General features: G+C 47.1%; 1 protein-coding gene across 2 annotated transcripts in view; it reads left to right on the forward strand.

The window, feature by feature from the left end:
• NKAIN4 (sodium/potassium transporting ATPase interacting 4) overlaps positions 1–12,800 on the forward strand; it is a 50,736-nt gene that overhangs the window by 12,010 nt on the left and 25,926 nt on the right. The gene's annotated exons all lie outside the window — the stretch shown is intronic.

Here is a 12,800-nt window from a genome sequence, read left to right on the forward strand (position 1 = left end):
GAAGTGGCATCTATTGACCAACCTCTGTTTTAAAAGAGCAGGGAGGAGGAGGGGGGGGAAGGAGGGGGGGAAAAAAGAGAGGGAAAAGCTGAAATTCAGCTTTGCTGTTGAATAAACCATGAGGCATTGAGGAGCTGCGAGTCGGCAGAAATGAAGGGGACACAAACGTCGTGTGAGAAATGAAGCGCAGGAGGAGCCCGGCCATTGTGTGACACTCTTGGCAACTTAATTGGAGAGTCGGTTGGTGGGAGGCCAAAAGATGTACACAATAAAGCAGAGACACTCGACTGGACTGAGAATGCAAACAAATTGGGCAGCACAACAGAAGAGATAAATTATGCTCATAAAATAAACGATGGCTGGGTGACACTGGATAAACAGTTACGTAGAATAATGCCACTGTTTGTCTCAGTCATCCTAATTGGGAGGCTGGGCAGCACCCCATCAAACTGCCTTGCACGTTCTCCCTTTATAATGAGGGAGATTTTCCTCTACCTCCTGAAAGCCTTCCCCCCCGGTCCCATTTAGCAGCAAACTGAAAGGCCTGGTTTCACTCTGCTTTCCCATAGCAAACTCATCCTGGCAGGAACTGCATTAAGGAAGACAAGTAGAAAATGATAATAAATTGAGGACTTGCTCTTATTTCACCTTGTGACAAATCTATCCAGTGGGTGACTCGAGGAGGGCGATAAGAGCATGGGCTGGGCTGCCGCTTTCCCTTTGACGCCTGGTCATGTGGAAAATAAGCCCATTCCAGCCCTCACTCAAAAGGGCTTTCCTTTAAAAATAATGCTTTTTTTCAAAGGCCCTGAATCCTGATTTCCCCTGTTGGAAAGCCAGCAGCTCTCCTCCATCAAAGTGAACGTCACGGGTCTCGTTTCATCATCTGCTTGGGCTGAAGAGCAAAAACAAAGGCGATGCTGCACAAAAAGTGATGTGGCCACTGCCACGAGTGCAAGTGGGAGAGCTTCTTAAACCTTCTGGGCTTTTTAGCATGGTACTGTATTGCTGATACATCCCTGATGAGAATTTTTAGTCTCACAGAAACCCTCTGAAGTAGAGCAGGAAAGCACAGCAGTGCAGGGAATGGTGGGCATGAGAAACACGGGCTTGGTGGCTTCCACCACTGCTCACTCTCACTTTGAACCTGCAACTCTGCCTCAAAGCACCTCCTTCCAGCACTCAGTCTAGTTGGTAGCAGAGATGCACTCTTACCCTTTAATGACCACCCAGAGCTTCTCAAGCTGCTTCATCAACCCATGAAAGAGAGAGGCTGATCTTCAACCTCTAATGTCTGTCTAAACTTAGTGCCACTTCCATCCTTAGCTATTTACTTGATTAATCCATTTGAGCACTTCACACAGAGTCACAGGAACTCAAGGGTTGGAAGGGACCTCGAAAGATCATCCAGCTGAACCCCTCTGCCAGAGCAGGACCACCTAGAGTAGTGTCTCTGTTTTCTTGCTTTTATTGGCTTCAGAAAACGAAAAAAGCTGAGTCTCTGCTTCCCAGCCTGTAATGCTCATGGGGAGGTTACAGCTGAGGAAGGAACCCAAGAGGTGGTCAGCCTTCCTCACCTCTGAGAGCAGTGGGGACACGCTGCTGGGGCTGTGCTGAAGGTCCTGGTGCCTCCCATGGTGTGAGTGACAGCTCAAGAAGTCATTCTGGCTGACACAAAATTCACTCTGCCTCTTAAAGTGGCTGCAAAGCTGAAATAACCCTGGTTTGCATGTCTTGAGGGAGCAAAGGGAAGTTAAATTCGTTACCTGTAATTACTAAGGTAATTAATCAATTATGTTTCACAACTAATTTTCTTCCAGTGAAGCAATCAGAAGAGGAAATTCAATAGTGATGGATTCATGTTCTTGGTACAAGGGAAGTTGTTTGTGGGGACTGTGGTTATTGAGAAACTCCTGCAATGCCCCCAAGCCTCTGACTGTCCCTATTTGTAACAAAACAGTCATTTTCTTGTTCGTTCCCATTCCAAACCCTTCCTGTCAAAAGCATTTTACTGGAACCAGAAGCTGGACCACTAAATGTTTTTCATGTCCAAAATGCTCTTTTCTGCTGAATTCCTTTTTCATTTCATGCTTTGCTGACAGACCTGGAGCTTTGCTGGTACATTCATTAGGGCAGAGATGGTCAGAGTTTCTTCACTGCTATTTATTTTTCAGCTGAAGAAAAAATGGTTCCATGTTGTTTTTTTTGTTTTTCAACTACAGCTTTTCAAGGGAAATGTTTCTTTTGTCCTTTCTTACAGTGAAATGAGAATGTTTTTATGTTAGGTTAAAGCACAAACAACAGAGTGCTGCTAGTGATGCTGTGGCAGGATGGGTCATTTTATACTGCTGACAGTGGGCATGAAATCCAAGCAAAGCACTTGGCCCATTTGCTGCTTAAAGTCCTCCAGCTTCTAATTTGACTGAAAACTTGATGCATATTGTCCTGATGCACAGAGGGGATTGGGTTGAATTTACCTCCCTGCAGACTGTGATGGTGATGGGAAAGGTGAGGGGTTTGGGTTGGTGCTGCAGTTATCATGGAGAGGGTCCTAACCTAAAATCTCAACTCTCTGCCACTACAGGCAGGTGGGCATCCACTGAAAATACTCCTGCAGTGGGGATGCAGCTTCTGCTGATTCAGGATGATTACTATGAAATAGTAAAGAAGGTTTTTACAAATACACACCAAGTCCTCTGTGTAAAATGAGGGTGTTAGTTCTAATTCCATGGTACAGGTGGCAATGGAGCTGGGGAAGGGGCTGGAGCACAAGTCTGATGAGGAGCCTCTGAGTGACCTGGGAGTGTTTAGATTGGAGAAGAGGAGGCTGGGGGGAGACAGGAGCATGCTGCAGCTCCCTGAGAGGAGGCTGGAGTGAGGTGAGGGTCAGTGTCTGCTCCCAAGTGATAGGGCAAGAAGAAACAGCCTCCAGTTGTCCCAGGAGAGGTTTAGATTGGAGCTGAGGAAGAACCTTTTCCTTGAGAGGGGTGTCAGCCCCTGTGCCAGGCTGCCCAGGGAGCTGGGGCAGTGCCCAGCCCTGGAGGGATCCCAAAACCATGAAGCTGAGGTGCTGGAGGCTGTGGGTTAGTGCTGGGCTGGGCAGGGTGAGGGCAGGGCTGGGACTCCAGGAGCTTGAAGGGCTTTTCCAACCAAAATGGTTCTGTGCTTCTATGAAGACAGTGAACTGTGCTGGAGGGCTTTGGTGGAAGAAGCAGGAGCAGAATCAAAGCTGTGAGACTGGCCCATGTTTGGGATATGGCTGGTTTGTGCTGCTGTGTACAGGAGCCCATTGATGCATCAATGGCCAGATGCCTCTGTGTAGTTCCCATGGGATCTCTGCTCCTGTCAGACCCAGGTTTTCCAGAGCCCATCAGCACATGGCTGCAGCTGGACATCCTCTCTGCCTCAAGTCGGCAGATGCTCGACTGACAGAGGGTGTCTGTCTTTTTCAAGGAGCTGCTGCTTGTGGCATTACAGTGGGGCAAGAAGCATCATATGTAGCTGCTGGCAGGTGGAAAGGGACAGCTGTATAGTCATGGGAAATGCATCCCTTTGGCTTTATGTGCTGTCTCTCCCTGACTCTCCCCAACTTCACAGCTAGGTATTAGGAGGCAGAAGTGCTAAGAGCACTACTTTGTGTCCTGGTGGGAGAGAGAAAGTCTTTATTGCCACTTTGCTTTCTATGAGGAACAGTTGCCCTATGCAGAGGATGCACTGGGACAGTAATTACCAGTGGGGAATTCGGGGTGGCTGTGCTCCCTCCCCTCCTGCTGCAGGCTGGTTACAAACACGCTTGTCTTCTAGAACCAAAGTTGTAGCAAGACCGTGGCAGATCCCAATTTCCTAGATTATTCATAATAACAATATCATTTTCTTTCTCCCCTATTTCTCACCCACCCTGCACTTCCCTTTTGATGAATCCTCTTCCCTTGCTGTAGACTCCACGATGACACCAGCCTGATTTGTAATGTAAATAGACAGCCTGGCGTAGAGGCGACCTGCAAGAGCACCGCAGGGCTCTAATTATCATTTTCATTAAACTCCTTCTGTTTATGAATATCTGAGCAATCTGGCATTGCAGCAGGAGCAAGAGGAAATTAAAGCAACACCACCACTTAGCTCCAGTGGCTGGGAGCAGGGACCCAGCTGCTGAGAAGAAACTGAAACAGGGTTCCTACGGACAAAGTTTAGAGGAGTTATTTCAGCTTTGGCATCCTTCCTCTCTCAAGCTTTTACCACAGTTGCAGGGCTTGCATGTTTTTCCTTCAGAGGATTTGGCTGGTGCAAGAGTTTGACACGTGATCTATTTGTGACCTAATTAAGGGGATCAGCTGCCAGAGCTCCCAGTGCAACGTGCAGGGATGGAGCTGGGGGAGAGCAGCCGCTGAGCCAGGGAAGGGTGGAAGGTGTGGAGCAGAGGGAGAGGGGCTGTCACGCAAAGAAGAGAGCACAGAGCTTTATCTAGCAAAGCCCACAAATGACCAGCCATACAGAGACTGTCCACAAGTGCTGGGGAGCAGCCTGCTGAACTGAGGGCTGCTCTGACACACATTGCTCTGCAGAAAGTGGGGTTTTAGTGGCCATGCTACATGGACACCAAGCAGCTCTCATCCTCATAGCTCCCTGGTCAAAAAAAACCCAGCTTCAGAAGGCTTTCTGCAGGTATTTTGTCTTCAGAGAGGCATTTTCCTAACTCAAGCTACAGCTGACCCATTGTGAGGGAAAGTGCTGCAGATGCCAGCCATGAATGAGACACTTCTGTTCACAAAGCTAAAGGCAGGGAACGTTCCTGGTTTCACTGGGAGACAGTGGTATCACTTGGGCTGTGTGGACAGCACAGAGGAAAAACCAAGCTTGGCTTTTCAAGCCTGTAGCAATTGTTTCTGCCACCTTTGGGAAACTGCCAGGAGTATATTTAAAGCCATAATTCAACTTTGGGGTGACCAGAGGCAAAATCAAATAGCAGTTTGTAGTAAGTGCCTATAAAACAGCAAAGATAGCCATAATTTTGTCTAAACTAGGTGAGTCCAGCTGGTATCTCATGGGCTTTACGTACCCTCTGAGCTTTGGTCCAAGCCCTGAAGAATTTTAAGTCTTTGTAGTGCATTTGAGAATTCACAGGAATCTCCAAGCTGTTCTCAAACTGCTGCTCCCACATCCAGGAGACTCCAGAGAGCTACATCATGACAAGACAGACTGGGCAGGCCTGGCCAAAACAGTGCCTTGGCTGACTTGAGGTATTTTCACCTTTTGCCTGCATCCCTATCATGTGAACAAGCCCAAACTTTAGATAACCTTCCTGGCTGGGCAGAGACAGGGATCTCAGAATACAGTGGCCTGTACATAGGGAATAAACCTCTCCATTAGAAAATGAAATTCCTGCCAATCTCCAACACTGCCCTGCCAGGCAGCCTCTGTAGGGTTTAGATGGCTTCATAAATGGTGGCAGATCTCCTGATGGAGATGGCTGGTGAGTTACTGGCACCTCTTTAATATACATCACTCAACAGGGAAATTTGTGCTACTGGTGGCAGAAAGTCCCCACCAGTGCTAAAGCTGTTTGCCCACAGTCATCAGTGGTGGAGGGTTAAGATAGGACAGAAAGTCTTCCAACAGGAGAGATAAAGCCAGAACTGGAATGGGCTGCCCAGATGGGCTGTGAGGTCTCCTCTGGAGACGTTCCAAACCCATCTGGATGAGTTCTTGTGTGACCTACTCTAGGTGGTCCTGGTCTGGCAGGGGGAGTGGACTGGATGATCTTTTGAGGTCCCTTCCAATCCTTGAGACTCTGATTCTGTGTGATTCTGTGTGATTCTGTGACTGCCACAAGTGTGGGGCCTGAGCCTGGGATAAAGCTGGGCCTTTCAGAGCATCTGACTGACAGAAATGTCAGGCACTTGTTGAAGAAACTTGTCATTTTTTATGTCTGTTGCAAATACAGTCACATCCCCTTCTCTCAGTTACAAAGCTGAGAGCCAAAGCTGAGCTATAAAAGTGAGGGAGGAGAAAAAAGCTGGGGGAGGCAGTGGGGGCAGAGCATTGTGGGCACAACAGATTAATTTAATTATGTTTGGGAAACTTGGGTTTGAGTGTTGATGCAGGTTACAAATAAAACAAGTTTGTCATTCTTGTCAGAATGCTTTTTTTTTGCCTGGATCACAAAGGCACCTGCTTATTAATTTAGCCTGATTGCTAATCTCAGCAATCAGCAATCACAGCAGCATGCAGTACTTAGATGCTATCGGGAGGCACAAGCAGGAGCAAAGGGACCAGAGCAGCTCCAGCGTGTGATGCTGCTGCACAGACACCTCTCTGCATCCCTGAGGCGAGATATGATCCAGGAAAAGCAAATGCCACAGGCCATGCAGGATATACAGAGCACAAGCCTCACCAGGCATCTTACTGACTCTGATTTGGGAAAGGTTTGGGCAATACAGGGCAAAAAAATTGACTGAAACATTCCTCCTAGGAAGCAATGCTTTTCCTGGGAACTGTATTCTCAGCACCATTCAGAAAGTCAGTGCTGGGCAACCTTTTCTCTCCCCTCTGCAACATTATGTGCAAGAGCCAGCTAAGTAACTGTGCTGCTGAGCACTCAGGGAGAGGGTTGTGGAGCAGGAGAAGAGCTGCCCCACTGCTGCTGCACCTGAGGATGTGCCACTTGGTAGGCGCGTGTGGCCCAACCCAACAGGTGGAACAAAAACAGATGTGAGAGGTTTGTGTGCATGAATACTTGTGTGTCTTCAGCTGAGCAAGGCTGGTGGCTACACCTGATGTATGAGGAAACCTCAGTCCTTCTGAAGCCAGAGCCTCAACTCCAGGCACAAACAAATAGGCTTCTGCACTGCTTCAGTGCCAGCCTTTAGCAAGGACTGTGCCTTTCCTCTAATGCTGAGCAGCATTCAGGCATGTGGGACTGAATGTTGAGTTATCTTTGCAGCCTGGGTGTTTCTGGTGGGCATCAGAAGCAGAAAGCATAGAGATCAAAGTCAAAACAGTGTCACTCCTGAGAGCATCGTTGGTGATACACAAAGCAACGCCAGGAAGGGAGAACCTAGAGCAAAAAGGTGCCAGGCTGAGGGGAAGGAGGAGGTGGTGAGGACTGAACTCTGAGCTGTGTAACACCAGGATGCTCCAGGCTCCAGTAGAGAAGTTGTGCTGGACCATACTGAAGGATTAAATCAGCCCAGGATGGTACTGGGATGGGAGAAGTGGTGATGCTATGGCATGGTGCAGTGTGGAAGCTGCCTTTGGAGTGTAACCCCCTCAGTCAACTCCTGCTGCAGGGCACTGACTGGTGTGAGGCTCATGCCAGCATTGGAGACTTCTCCAGCTGCTGGCATTGGGCTTCCAGGTCATCACAGTGACCAGACTTCGCTTCAGAAACATAAATGATTTAAAGATATAAGGTTTGCTGTTGGAGGCCTCTCTGATGTCTGTATGAATAGGAGACATTTCAGCAGCTTCTGGGGAGAAAACAGACCAAACAGAGGAGAGAATGGAGCTTATTGTATCCAGTGGCCAGAGTGGCCAAAGATGCCTGAGAGACAAAGTGACAAACAGAGGCTTCCTGTGCAATTAGTCTCTTGACCTCTGTGGTTGAATGAGGGATGCTGGGAAAGGAGCTGTGGATCACAAGGCCCCCAGGAAGGTTTCCTTGACAACACTTACTGAAGAAAAATGAGTTTTCCTGAATGCAATGGTTATTAGCCCATGAGACACTGACTTTAGAAGAGACAAGGACATGGCACCTTGCAGAAGGAGCCCCTTGGTTAGGGGGCTGTGAAGCACTGGCTCAGTGAACTGCTTTTCAGATAAACCTAATTAAGCAGCTATTACAACCATTAATATTTATTTAGCAAGGCAGCCACTGCAGGAAAAGCAGAGTTATTGTTGAATAGTTGCTCTACCCACAAAACCTTCTCCACCTTGAATAAGCATTGGCACAGAAGGGAATTTTCTGCTCACTGCTGATAGTTTCACTACACTGCAGCTTGGATTCTTTAGATTCTTGAGCTCTGTTTCACCATTTACAGATGCAATGCAGTTGTATAGAAGGATTAAGTGTAATAATATAGCACAGTAATACTAGTGATAACATCAATACAAGAACAATAATAATAACCAGAGCAGATGGGTGTTTAGTAGTGCTAAACTTCAGTGGCATGGAAGGCCAAAAAATAAAGATGTTTGTATTCCAAGTACAAATAAGTGCCTTTTTAAAATGATACACTTGAGACTTTGCCATTTCTCCCTGCTGTTTCAGCTAAGCTGGACTTCAATTTTCACCCTTATATGATGTCTCACAGGGACAGCAGCACTGTGACTTTGTCCTGAACTCAAATCATCAACCTTTGCCTGGCCAAAGTACCTCAGGAAATCACTGCAAGTTTTTCCTCCAGGAAAGACCCGTGACCTTTATCAGTGAAAGTCTTGGCTGCTCCAATGGTGTTTGCACAGCAGACAAACAAAGAGCATCTTCTTAAAAAGCAAAGCTGGTTGGCAGGAAATCAAATGCTGAATCAAGGGGTGAGGGATCAGCCAGGCAGCCCTGAGCATCAGAGCAGTGCAGTGGGGACCGAGGGCTGCAGCTCAGGCTCTTTCTCAGTTCAGACTAGAGAGAAGGTAAATATAGGGGTTTAAGTTGCAAATTCACTCTGTGTTGAAGCTGTAGATACACATGCAGAGGTCCAAGGCGTCTGTGCACAGCACTGAACAAGGGTAGTGCAGGAGGTGGAGCAGTCTGTGAGGCTGTGTGTCCTTATGGTGGTAAAGAGCAGCAAAACAGTTTTCCAGTTGCTTTCTTTGTAGGCCAAGTGGCAAATTGTGTAGGTTACTGGGTAAAAGGTTGTTTCTTCTTTGCAGGAACCCTTAAGCCCTGGCTGGTCTGTAGCAGCAGGATCAGCCTTTCCCCTTTGCTCCATTCATTGCATGCTTCTAAATTTATTTCTAACTTTCATTTAAATAGAAATCTCTTATTTAAGCTGAACTTGGAAAGTGTAAAAGCAGGTTTGCTTGCAGGAACAGATACATATGGATGTGTGTAGGCAGGATGTCCTTTTTGCATATCTGTAGCTGTCACTGGGCTGAGCATCCTTCCTGCATATGTACGAGTCATGTCATCATCTCATAAGTGATGTTTGTTATTTCATATCCCAGCTGATTTCAGAAATGCAGTGAAAGACACAGATCCAAAGCCAATAAGATTAAAGGCCTTAAGAGATTAATAAGCTAAGAAGTGCAAATCTAGTTGATAAGATGGTCTTGTTAGTAGGCTGTAAAGGACAGGGAGTTAGGGGTAACTGACTGGTTCAGCAGCATCCCTTCTTCCTTAGCAGTATGGAGGAACAAGGGGAACAGGTTGAACTCTCCAGCTCATCAGTATGACAGGAGCAACAGAAGAAAAAGATGAGGAGATTGAAAAGATTTGAGGGACCAGGCTTTAAACAATCACCTCCCATCCCACGTTGTATCAGCTTGGAGTGTCCTACTGGCATCAACGTCTGCCAGTGACTGTCCTGCCAGAGCCATCAGAAACACAACTGCAATGGGTTGAACCCTGCCACAAGAAACTCTTCCACATCCTGACAAGTTTTCTAAGACCATTTTCCTATTCTGCAATAGGCTCCAACAGACAACACTCCCTCCAGCTCAGCTACAGCTTCCATCCCTGCTGAAGTCTTAATGGTGTCAAGAGCGTGAGTGTGTCCCATCATGTTGGCTAACAAGGCCTTCCTTTGCTCACAGTGTATGAGCTGTGTGATAAGGCTCTCTGTAAACTGCAGAACATCTTCACTGCCTTTCTCATCTTTCCTCAACATATAAATGAAGGATGGCCCAACAGAGAGCTTTGGCTTGTTTTGTTTGCCTGCCTAACAATTGCTTCCCATGGTTAGTTGCTGTTCCAGTTTCACTCAGATCAGCAGAAATGGGGTTTATTTCAGGAGAGAAAAGTCTGTCACAACTATTCTGCTTATAGTACTGCAACAAATCATTTCATGTAAAGAATGAAAGGTAAAAATGTTCCATGGGCTAGAGAAGCAAAAGGAGTAGATTCATGCTTTTAATAAGAATAGTCATAAAGAAAAATGTACCCTCCCTGATGGAAAGGTCCTGTCAGCTTTGAATGGGTTGAAATCTGTGTCACAGTCTGTGAAATTTCTCTTTGCAATGATTATCTCTACAGTATAATAGGCTTTCTCAATAGAATACCGTGAATCATTGTAAAGAACACTACAGCAAGGATATTACTCTGCAGAAGCGTGGCAGCAGCAGAGAGCTGGCGTTTGCCCTGCTCAACCAGGGGGATCTAAGAGAGGTTCAGTGTGAGGGTGCAGATGTAGCAGGGGCAAACTCTTGTCATTTCTGAGCCAGGCTGTAGGAACCAGGGCTGAAGGGTACCACAACACTCCTCACATCCCAACCCCAAATCAAAGCCAGTTTAGCACAAACAGCCCTGATTCCCTGCAGATCTCGGCAGTGTTTAATGGGGAAGCTTTGCACTCAGACCTGGAGTGTATTGGGTGAAATGGTTGGTTGTCTGTTTGTTTTTAGCAAATACTTCCTTAGATTTGCTCAGTTCCTGTGGGAACAGGGACAAGCCCAGGGGAACTTCAGGCTGCATTTCTGATGGCTGGGTTGCAGCACAGACTCACTACCTGCCTGTCAGTATACAGTGTTAGAGCTTTATCAGTAGAATTTGCTCATGTCAGTGACACACATCTTACTGAGAATTGCTTGTATTTTTATAGAGGAGGAAACAGCTTGCCTGAGCTCTCACATCACACCAAGCTATTCCCACCTGGCTCCCACTCCCCTTAGCTGAACCAGCTAAAGTTCAGACAGCCAGTCTCTGTGTCACACCTGCAGCTCCCACAGACATAAAACCATCAAGAAAAAATGCAGAGCAAGTGGTAAAGGAATGTAAATCAGGACAGAAACAATCTGGAGACTAGGGTAATCAAAGTAAGGAAGACAGAGGTGTGACATGAAGGTAACTTCTGTGATCATGGGGAAAAATCCAGTGTGGCCAGGATTGAAGGCTTCTCTAGAAGCTGTGCCCCAGTCTGAAGTTAGCATAGGTTGGCAGGTCTGTCTCCAGCATGGTTGGATACCTCTTACCTCACAGACAAGCCAGGAAACATCACAAAGCTGTGAAAGGACAAGCTTTCCTCTTTTTGTACAGCCCTAATAGCAGATGTTTGTTTGAGAGAAGAAAACACTTTTCCAGACAGGGATGCCCCAAGTCTGGAGTGGGAAAACTCCTGGCAGAAGGCATGGGTAGGAAAGATCTGCCTTTATCCCTCTTGTCAGTGCCTGAAGGCAAGAGGCAAAGCTGAGCAGGGTGTTATCTGTGCAGAACAGCCCCTGTTGTGTCCCCTGGGGTAGCTGAGGCAGCACAGCACTGGCCTCATGGCACACCCCCCCATTAATAGAACACACCAAGCCAATTAAATGCCTGATTGAATGAAGCTCTCCCAGTCAAGTGACCCATTGCCAATCAGTCAGGGGCCCAAATTGCCAAATATTGTTAAGGTACATGCCTTAATCCCCTCCTAGAAGATTAAGTGTTTAACCTATTGCTGCTGTTTCTGATGAGACAGAGCCAATCTGCCCTGCCTGGGGGGAGAGCAGGCGGAGAGGGGAAATGAGCAGCGTTTGCTCTCTTCCAGCCCCGTGCCCTGAGCGTGGCCACACAGCACATCACACAGCATCTTCCAGGGGGTTCAAAGGGATCAGAATGGAGCAGGGTGTGTTGCCTCAAAGGGAAGACTGATTATTTAGCAGAGAAGATAGAGATTGCCTCCATTCCCTGCCCACTGTCTCTACCCTCCTTTGCCAGAAGAGAGATGTCAGAGAGGGAAAGCTGCTTCCCACTGCCCTGATTGATGTCCCTTGGCCAGGGCTGCTACAGATTTCTTTGAAATACAGATTTTTGTTGAAATACCGAGGCAGTGTTGAGAATTGCAAACCTTCCTAGCCCAAGAGAGGTGTGAAGGTGATTTCCCCACTGGTCCAGGAAGAAGGAGGAATAACAGTCATTGAATAGATGGGGCTTCCCTCATCACTTGGCTTGACAGAGACCTGCAACTACTCACATCCTTCAATGCTTTAAGCCATTACAAAAGCTCTTGTGCTGGGTCCCCAGCTGCCATCTAAAAAGGAAGCCAAGCCAGGAAAAAAAAGTCACATAGCTGATGACAAACAGTGTATGTAAGCTAGGATCACCCCTGGCTAATTAGTAGTTAAATTAGTATTGACTGTCCATGGTAAATCGTGATTTAGGTGAAAATAAATATGAAATGCCCTAATGCAGTCCCAGCATGCTCCTGTGGTAATTAAACACACTTAGACTGACAGGGGAATCTCCTGCTGTGCCTCAACACTAGCAAAGCCACTGGCCAATGAGGGGAGGTTGATTGCACTGTGTGAGATGACAAGCAAAGAGAAGACTCCCTGCATTAAGGCTGGGCCCTGAGGAAAAGCTTTCAGGAATGGGTTTGGCCCCTCCACTCACTGTTTCTCCTATAGATGCAGTATTTAAAGGCTGTGGGGATGTAAAGACTAGGAAGCAATCACATGTTTACTGTGCTCTTTCAGCTGTATGTGTAACACAGCAGTTCAGATCCAGGAGGCCAGTTGTTGCCTGATAAACAGATGATGGCACAGATGAAAAACACATCTTTATGCAAATACGATTTGAAAATCAGGCCCAGCACTTCCCCAGTAATGGAGTTTCATTTCTAGAACACAGCACTAGCCTTGAACCATGTTGTTAGTGCTGGAGAGGAACACAGTCT

Source organism: Colius striatus, chromosome 16, assembly GCF_028858725.1.
Source record: "Colius striatus isolate bColStr4 chromosome 16, bColStr4.1.hap1, whole genome shotgun sequence".
Taxonomy (NCBI): domain Eukaryota; kingdom Metazoa; phylum Chordata; class Aves; order Coliiformes; family Coliidae; genus Colius; species Colius striatus.